Source organism: Scyliorhinus torazame, chromosome 16 (genome assembly GCF_047496885.1).
Source record: "Scyliorhinus torazame isolate Kashiwa2021f chromosome 16, sScyTor2.1, whole genome shotgun sequence".
Classification (NCBI taxonomy): domain Eukaryota; kingdom Metazoa; phylum Chordata; class Chondrichthyes; order Carcharhiniformes; family Scyliorhinidae; genus Scyliorhinus; species Scyliorhinus torazame.
This window is the reverse complement of record NC_092722.1, coordinates 96,758,632-96,769,089: the sequence shown is the minus strand read 5'-3', so window position 1 is coordinate 96,769,089 and position 10,458 is coordinate 96,758,632.

The following is a 10,458-nucleotide window of genomic DNA, read 5'->3' as shown; positions in this document are numbered from 1 at the left end:
AGCCAATGTTGTTCCTCTGTTTAAGAAGGGTAGCAAGGATAATCCCGGGAACTACAGGCCGGTAAGCCTTACGTCAGTGGTAGGGAAATTACTGGAGAGAATTCTTAGAGACAGGATCTACTCCCATTTGGAAGCAAATGGACGTATTAGTGAGAGGCAGCACGGTTTTGTGAAGGGGAGGTCGTGTCTCACTAACTTGATAGAGTTTTTCGAGGAGGTCACTAAGATGATTGATGCAGGTAGGGCAGTAGATGTTGTCTATATGGACTTCAGTAAGGCCTTTGACAAGGTCCCTCATGGTAGACTAGTACAAAAGGTGAAGTCACACGGGATCAGGGGTGAACTGGCAAGGTGGATACAGAACTGGCTAGGCCATAGAAGGCAGAGGGTAGCAATGGAGGGATGCTTTTCTAATTGGAGGGCTGTGACCAGTGGTGTTCCACAGGGATCAGTGCTGGGACCTTTGCTCTTTGTAGTATATATAAATGATTTGGAGGAAAATGTAACTGGTCTGATTAGTAAGTTTGCAGACGACACAAAGGTTGGTGGAATTGCGGATAGCGATGAGGACTGTCTGAGGATACAGCAGGATTTAGATTGTCTGGAGACTTGGGCGGAGAGATAGCAGATGGAGTTTAATCCGGACAAATGTGAGGTAATGCATTTTGGAAGGTCTAATGCAGGTAGGGAATATACAGTGAATGGTAGAACCCTCAAGAGTATTGAAAGTCAAAGAGATCTAGGAGTACAGGTCCACAGGTCATTGAAAGGGCCAACACAGGTGGAGAAGGTAGTCAAGAAGGCATACGGCATGCTTGCCTTCATTGGCCGGGGCATTGAGTATAAGAATTGGCAAGTCATGTTGCAGCTGTATAGAACCTTAGTTAGGCCACACTTGGAGTATAGTGTTCAATTCTGGTCGCCACACTACCAGAAGGATGTGGAGGCTTTAGAGAGGGTGCAGAAGAGATTTACCAGAATGTTGCCTGGTATGGAGGGCATAAGCTACGAGGAGCGGTTGAATAAACTCGGTTTGTTCTCACTGGAACGAAGGAGGTTGAGGGGCGACCTGATAGAGGTATACAAAATTATGAGGGGCATAGACAGAGTGGATAGTCAGAGGCTTTTCCCCAGGGTAGAGGGGTCAATTACTAGGGGGCATAGGTTTAAGGTGAGAGGGGCAAGGTTTAGAGTAGATGTACGAGGCAAGTTTTTTACGCAGAGGGTGGTGGGTACCTGGAACTCGCTACCGGAGGAGGTAGTGGAAGCAGGGACGATAGGGACATTTAAGGGGCATCTTGACAAATATATGAATAGGATGGGAATAGAAGGATACGGACCCAGGAAGTGTATAAGATTGTAGTTTAGTCGGGCAGTATGGTCGGCACGGGCTTGGAGGGCCTGTTCCTGTGCTGTACATTTCTTTGTTCTTTGTTCTAACAAATGTTGGTGTCTGGTCCGGGATCCTAACAAATGTTGGTCTCTGGTCCGGGATCCTAACAAATCTTGGGGTCTGGTCTGGGATCCTAAACATGTTGGAGTCTGGTCTGGGATCTTAACACTAAACATTTGATGGCCAATCAGGTATTTTGGAGATGTGGTTTGTAAGGAAATGCAGCTTCCTATTTAAATCAAGCTATGTCCTACAAACAGCAATATGACAAATTAGCAGACAGAGGATAAATATTGACCAGTTCGCTGGAAGGATCTTCCTGCTCTTTGAATAGTGCCAAGGAATTAAGTTCTGGACAGTCGGGTTTGCCAATTCTAATTGGAGACATGCTTTGAGATTAGCGGTTCTGACATCTGACCATGTGTTATCCCATCACAGGACATACGATCACATGCCTTTGACAAATGTTACTGTTCTTACCTTGTGATGGTACAGTCTCCAGTTCAAGTATTTTGTGGTTACATAATCAGCAGCTGTTGCATGAGAAACTCCCAAGAAGCAGGCAACTCCCCACGAGCAGGTGAAGATAATAAAAGATAATGGATTAAGGTGCGAAGCAAGGAAACACATTGGGCAGGCTTCTCCGTCTGTGGGATTCTCCGTCGGCGGGATTCTGCTTCGCCGGCAGCGCACTCACGTCTGCAAATTTCCTGACAACGTGGAATGGCCACAATGGGAAATCTATTGGCCGGCTGCGGGAATGGAGAATCCCGCTGCTGGCAGCGGCAGTCTGCAGCAGAAAATGGGGCTGGCGGGCGAAGGGTTGACTAAGGGTATGGTTGGTGGGGGTGGGGTAGGGAGATGATGTATCGAGGTGAAACGAGGGCTGGAGTTATGTTGATGGCATCTGTTCCTGACGATGGAGCTGGAAGTGGGCACCACGCCTGCTCTCTTGCTTTTTCCCAGCTCCCGCACGATTCCAATGAAAATATGTACCGGCAGCATGCACAGAAATGGTTATTTGTTCGTCAGAGAGCCAAATATACTGACACACCTCCTGGTTGGCTCACATTGATAGTTACACGGGAGTTTAAGACATTTCTTTATTGTGGATGAAACAATGATGTATTTTTCGTTCACTCTTTATCTTTACTGAATGCTCATGTTAGTGTCCAGTGTTGTACTCAACACTCTGTGGGACAAGGCTGAACTTGCAGGCTCAGCTAGCCCTCCCTTCTATACATTGTCTGTGTAATAATCCACAGGAGGCAGGGGTTCCATCACCACACCAGTATTTATTTGCAATAACTTATATACAAGAGCAGCTCCAAACAGTGCTGCTAGCATTCCAGTCAACTTAAGACTGCCCCACAAAGCCTGCACAGGTGCTTATATGGGCCCCCTCAATGAGCTATCATTGAGGGAGCACATACTCCAATTGGCCAACCAATAATGCCAATTGGAGGTCATTAGTCTGGATCAATCACAATGGGAACGGTTTAAATGTTGTAAATAAACTTAAAGCCCTGTAAGGATTTGGCCAGCCAACACCCCAAGATTGTCCCACAAGTGGACAGCACTGACACTGCCCTTTAGGCTCCTAATTTTCTTAACTTGACTGTTCCTACCACTCCTCCGGCCCCCCAACCACAGCCAGGACACCAGGCTCTTCTCTCTTCTGCTTCTCCATGCCCCCACAATTGACTCACCCTTGCCGGTCCTGAGCCTCCATGCCAGCTGCCATTCTCCTGCCCCTCACCGGAGTGCCAGAACTCAACATGGACTTCACATACAACTGCACAGAGCCAGCAGCATTATGACACCTTTAAGCAAATGTGAATCAGGTATGACAAGTTTCTCTTGTGCCACTGACTTTATCTTGAAGTTAATACTTTATTGAAAAATTGTGTAACCTGATGAGTATTCATGGTATGCAAATATATTACAAGAATGAACGTGGCAACTAGAATGTGCCTGACATGCCACTGACTTTTATTTCTGCATCTCAAACCTCTGTTGGGAAATTGAAATCTCACATCCCACCTGATTCAATGACCCTCCATGCCACGTTTTCCCTTATTGAGGGATCAATAAAATCTCCGCAAAGAGATGGAAGGAACTTTGATTCCACCAGTAAATAACAGTAACCCACTGAAAATGCACTGATAAACAATAGCAACATATTGTTGTAAATTCAGTTACACTTAAACATTGCTGAACCACTCTCGAGAATCATACTTACTATTGCAAGGTTTTCACAGTAATTAAGATTACAGGGGAGGAGAAAATTTGACCCCAACATCTGAACTGGCAATTCTCCTGTGATCCCATTCTCCTTGATCCTCTTTTGTTAAATATCTTATGTCAAATACCAAAATGTGGTAATGAAAGTCGGCTTTGAAATTCCGATTCTATATCCTCATCTTGTCAGGATTTCAATCCACAAGCTTCCAGACCCTCCAATACCTCCATTCGCCTGGTTATAACAAAATAATATTAATATGCTGCCTTTAACATAATAAAATATCACAAGCTGCTTCTTTTGAATGTTATGAGTCAAAGTACGACACTGAACTTCCACATCAGGAGATGAAGGAAAGACTGTTCAAAGATATTAATGTATATCTGAAAAGAGAAAGGAGAGGAGGAAATGTTGAGGGAGAAAATTTCAGTTTGAGACCATTTGAAAGTTCCATTGCTCTATCCCAAGCCCCAATTCCCCACTCCAACCCCTCATTCCCCACTCCCTCCAATGCCTCATTCCCCACTCCAACCCCTCATTCCCCACTCCAACCCCCCATTCCCCACTCCAACCCAACCCCGAGCCCTCATTCCCCACCCCGAGCCCCCATTCCAAACTCCAGACCTATTCCGAGCCCCCATTCCCCACTCCAACCCCACCCCATTCCCCACTCCAACCCCTCCCTCATTCCCCACTCCAACCACACCCCCCATTCCCCACTCCAACCCCACCCAAACCCTCATTCCCCACTCCAACCCCATCCCCCACTCCAACCCCACCCAAACCCTCATTCCCCACTCCAACCCCATCCCTCATTCCCCACTCCAACCCCACTCGAGCCATAATTCCCAACTCCAACCCCACCCCGAGCCCCCATTCCCCACTTCAACCCCACCCAGAGCCTCCATTCCCCACTCCAAGGTCCCATTCCCCACCCCGAGCCCACATTCCCACTCCAACCCCACCCCCCATACCAACCCCATCCCTCATTCCCCACTCCAACCCCACCCAAACCCTCATTCCCCACTCCAACCCCATCCCCCACCCCTCATTCCCCACTCCAGCCCCATCCCTCATTCCCCACTTCAAACCCACCCCCCATTCCAACCCCATCCCCCATTCCCCACTCCAACACCACCCAAACCCTCATTCCCCACTCCAACCCCATCCCGCACTCCAACCCCACCCCGAGCCCCCATTCCCCACTCCAACCACATCCCGAGGCCCCATGCCCCACCCCAAGCCCCCATTCCCCACTCCAACCCCATCCCTCATTCCCCACTCCAACCCAATCCCCCACTCCAACCTCACCCAGAGCCGCCATTCCCCACTCCAACCACACCCCGAGCCCCCATTACCCACCCCGAGCCCTCGTTCCCCACTCCGACCCCACCCGGAGCCGCCATTTCCCACCCAGAGCCCCCATTCCCCACCCCGAGCCCCCGTTCCCCACTCCAACCCCACCCAGAGCCCCCATTCCCCACCCAGAGCCCCCATTCCCCACCCAGAGCCCCCATTCCCCACCCAGAGCCCCCATTCCCCATCCCAAGCGCACATTCCCCACCCTAAGCCCTTATTCCTACTCCAACCCCCATCCGGAGCACCCAGGGGCTGGTTTAGCACACATACAACCTAGAACATTACAGCGCAGTACAGGCCCTTCGGCCCTCGATGTTGCGCCGCCCTGTGAAACCACTCTAAAGCCCATCTACACTATTCCCTTATCGTCCATATGTCTATCCAATGACCATTTGAATGCCCTTAGTGTTAGCGAGTCCACGACTGTTGCAGGCAGGGCATTCCACGCCCTTACTACTCTCTGAGTAAAGAACCTACCTCTGACATCTGTCTTATATCTATATCCCCTCAATTTAAAGCTATGTCCCCTCGTGCTGGACATCACCATTCGAGGAAAAAGGCTCTCACTGTCCACCCTATCCAATCCTCTGATCATCTTGTATGCCTCAATTAAGTCACCTCTTAATCTTCTTCTCTCTTAACGAAAACAACCTCAAGTCCCTCAGCCTTTCCTCATAAGATCTTCCTTCCATACCAGGAAACATTCTGGTAAATATCCTCTGCACCCTTTCCAATGCTTCCACATCCTTCCTATAATGCGGCGACCAGAATTGCACGCAGTACTCCAAATGTGGCCGCACCAGAGTTTTGTACAGCTGCAACATGACCTCATGGCTCCGAAACTCAATCCCTCTACCAATAAAAGCTAACACACCGTACGCCTTCTTAACAACCCTCTCAACCGGAGTGGCAACTTTCAGGGATCTATGTACATGGACACCGAGATCTCTCTGCTCATCCACACTGCCAAGAATCTTACCATTAGCCCAGTACTCTGTCTTCCTGTTATTCCTTCCAAAATGAATCACCTCACACTTTTCTGCATTAAACTCCATTTGCCACCTCTCAGCCCAGCTCTGCAGCTTATCTATGTCCCTCTGTAACTTGTAACATCCTTCTGGCACTATTCCTGTAGACAAAGATGTCTTAAAGATCAAGGCCAAAGGCTCAGCAATCTCCTCCCGAGCTTCCCAGAGAATCCTAGGATAAATCCCATTCAGTCCAGGTGACTTATCTATTTTCACACTTTCCAGAATTGCTAACACCTCCTTCTTGTGAACCTCAAGCCCTTCTAGTCTAGTAGCCTGAATCTCAGTATTCTCCTCGACAACATTGTCTTTTTCCTGTGTGAATACTGACAAAAAATATTCATTTCGCACCTCTCCAATCTCCTCGGACTCCAAGCACAACTACCCACTACTGTCCTTGACTGGCCCTACTCTTACCCTAGTCATTCTTTTATTCCTGACATATCTATAGAAAGCTTTAGGGTTATCCTTGATCCTACCTGCCAAAGACTTCTCATGTCCCCTCCTGGCTCTTCTTAGCTCTCTCTTTAGGTCCTTCCTAGCTAACTTGTAACTCTCGAGCGCCCTAACGGAACCTTAATGTCTCATCTTTACATAAGCCTCCTTCTTCCTCTTGACAAGTGTTTCGACTGCTTTAGTAAACCACGGTTCCCTCACTCGACCACTTCCTCCCTGCCTGACAGGTACATACTTATCAAGGACACGCAGTAGCTGTTCCTTGAACAAGCTCCACATTTCCATTGTGCCCATCCCCTGCAGTTTTCCTCTCCATCCGATGTATCCTACGTCTTGCCTCATCGCATCATAGTTGCCTTTCCCCCAGATAAAGCTCTTGCCCTGCGGTATATACCTATCCCTTTCCATCACTAAAGTAAACGTAATCGAATTGTGGTCACTATCACCAAAGTGCTCACCTACCTCCAAATCTAACACCTGTCCTGGTTCATTACCCAGTACCAAATCCAATATGGCCTCGCCGCTCGTTGGCCTATCTACATACTGTGTCAGGAAACCTGGAAATGGCTGGCACGAGGGGACATAACTTTAAACTGAGGGATAATAGATATAGGACAGAGGTCAGAGGTAGGTTCTTTACGCAAAGAGTAGTGAGGCCGTGGAATGCCCTACCTGCTACAGTAGTGAACTCGCCAACATTGAGGGCATTTAAAAGTTTATTGGATAAACATATGGATGATAATGGTATAGTGTAGGTTAGATGGCTTTTGTTTCGGTGCAACATCGTGGGCCGAAGGGCCTGTACTGCGCTGTATTGTTCTATGTTCTATTGGACAAAAACAGACCCATCTAATGTACTCGAACTATAGCGTTTCCAGTCAATATTTGGAAAGTTAAAGTCCCCCATAACATCTACCCTGTTGCTTTCGCTCCTATCCAGAATCATCTTTACAATCCTCTCCTCTACATCTCTGGAACTTTTCAGAGGCCTGTAGAAAACTCCTAACAGGGTGACCTCTCCTTTCCTGTTTCTAACTTCAGCCCATACTACCTCAGTAGACGAGTCCTCATCAAACGTCCATTCTGCCACCGTAATACTGTCCTTGACTAACAATTCCACCCCTCCCCCTCTTTTACCACCTTCCCTGAGCTTACTGAAATATCTAAATCCCAGCACCTGCAAAAACCATTCCTGTCCCTGCTCTATCCATGTCTCCGAAATGGCCACAACATCTAAGTCCCAGGTACCAACCCATGCCGCAAGTTCACCCACCTTATTCCGGATGCTCCTGGCATTGAAGAAGACACGCTTTAAACCACCTTCCTGCCTGCCGGTACACTCCTGCAACTTTGAAACCCTACTTATTACCTCACTACTCTCAACCTCCTGTATACTGGAGCTACAATTCAGGTTCCCAAGCCCCTGCTGAACTAGTTTAAACCCTCCCGAAGAGCATTAGCAAATTTCCCCCCCAGAATATTGGTACCCCTCTGGTCCAGGTGCAGACCATCCCATTTGTAGAGGTTCCACCGACCCCAGAATGAGCCCCAATTATCCAGAAATCTGAAACCCTCCCTCCTGCACCATCCCTGTAGCCACGTGTTCAACTCCTCTCCCTCCCTATTCCTCGTCTCGCTATCACGTGGCACGGGTAACAACCCAGAGATAATAACTCTGTTTGTCCTAGATCTCAGTTTCCACCCTAGCTCCCTGAATTCCTGCCTTACATCCCCATCCCTTTTCCTACCTATGTCGTTGGTACCTATGTGGGCCACGACTTGGAGCTGCTCCCCCTCCCCTTCCCCCTTAAGGATCCCGAAAACACGATCCGAGACATCACGCACCCTGGCACCTGGGGGGCAACACACCAACCGTGAGTCTCTCTCGTTCCCACAGAATCTCCTATCTATCCCCCTAACTATGGAGTCTCCAATGACTAATGCTCTACTCCTCTCCCCGTTTCCCTTCTGAGCAACAGGGACAGACTCTGTGGCAGAGACCTGTACCGCATGGCTTAACCCTGGTAAGTCTCCTCCCCCTCCCCCCCCCCCCCCTCCCCCAACAGTATCCAAAGCGGTATACTTGTTACTAAGGAGAACGGCCACAGGGGATCCCTGTACTGACTGCTTCCTCCCAGCCCCTTTCACCATCACCCATCTATCTTTATTCTTCGGAGTAACTACATCCCTGAAGCTTCTATCTATGACCACCTCTGCCTCCCGAATGATCCAAAGTTCATCCAACTCCAGCTCCAGTTCCCAAACGCGGTTTCTGAGGAGCTGGAGATGGGTGCACTTCCCACAGATGAAATCAGCAGGGACACTGACGGCGTCCCTCACCTCAAACATTCTGCAGGAGGAACATTGCACTACCTTCCCTGTCATCCCCTCTAGAAAAAAAAAAGAAAGAGCTTACCTGTTATTCACTCCCCTTCTCAGCAAGCACTCACTCAGCAACCTCTGCGCCCCGCACGATAACACCAGAGGGAAAATAAATAAAAACTACTTACCAGTCACCAGCCAATCCCTTACCTGCAGGCTGTGACTTCACGGTTCAACTTTCCACTTCTACCTGCCCTCGAGCCTTCCTCTTGATCCTTACAGCGGTTGTTTTTTTTTTTGGTTAGAGGAGGGGGTAGGGAGGGAAACACTGAATAAGTGTTTCGGGTAAGTGTCACTTGACAAGAGCTCCTCCACAAACCACCTCCAAGTTAGGGTGAGCACACAGACGTTTGCAAATTTCCCCTGCAACGGCCAATCAGCAGCTCCGCTCTACTGCCCTCTGCTGGATGCTTGCCTTCACTTGAAGAGCTAGGGTCTCTTGTTCAGGTACGCCTCCAAGTTAGGGTGAGCACACGGACGTATGCAAATTTCCCCTGCAACGGACAATCAGCAGCTCCGCTCTACTACCCTCTGCTGGATGCTTGCCTTCACTTGAACAGCTAGGGTCTCTTGTTCAGGTACGCCTCCAAGTTAGGGTGAGCACATGGATGTATGCAAATTTCCCCTGCAATGGCCAATCAGCAGCTCCGCTCTACTACCCTCTGCTGGACTCCAGTCTGAACATTTCCGATCAACCACCACCCTTTGTCTTCTTCCAGCTAGCCAATTTCTGATCCAAACTGCTAAATCACCCTGAATCCCATGGCTCCGTATTTTCTGCAGTAGCCTACCGTGGGGAACCTTATCAAACACTAGAGGCTTGTATAGCACACTAGGGTCTGGTATAGCACACTAGGGGCTGGTTTTGCACACTGGGCTAAATAGCTGGCTTGTAAAGCAGACCAAGGCAGGCCAGCAGCACGGTTCAATTCCCGTACCAGCCTCCCGGAACAGGCGCCAGCATGTGGCAACTAGGGGCTTTTCACAGTAACATTTGAAGCATACTTGTGACAATAAGCGATTTTCATTTTTTCATTTTCATTTCTCACTCCAACCCCGAGCCCTCATTCTCCACTCCAACCCCTTCCCCATTTCCAACCCCCACCCCGAGCCCCCATTCCAACGCCCACCACGAGCCCCCACTCCAACCCCCACCCCGAGCCCCCGTTCCAACCCCCACCCCGAACCCCCATCACGAGCCCCCATTCCAACCCCCACCCCGAGCCCCCATTCCAACCCCCACCCCGAGACCCCATTCCAAACACCACCCCGAGCCCCCATTCCAACCCCCATTCCGAGGCCCCATTCCAACCCCCACGCCGAGCCCCCATTCCAACCCCCACCCTGAGCCCCTATTCCAACCCCCACCCGAGCCCCCACCCCGAACCCCCATTCCAACCACCACCCCGAGCCCCCATTCCGACCCCCACCCGAGCCCCCACCCCGAACCCCCATTTCAACCCCCACCCCGAACCCCCATTACAGCCCCCACTCCGAGCCCTCATTCCCCACTCCAACCTCCACCAGGAGCACCCATTTCCAACACCAACCCTGAGCCCTCATTCCCCACTCCAACCCCTTCCCCATTTCCGAATTCC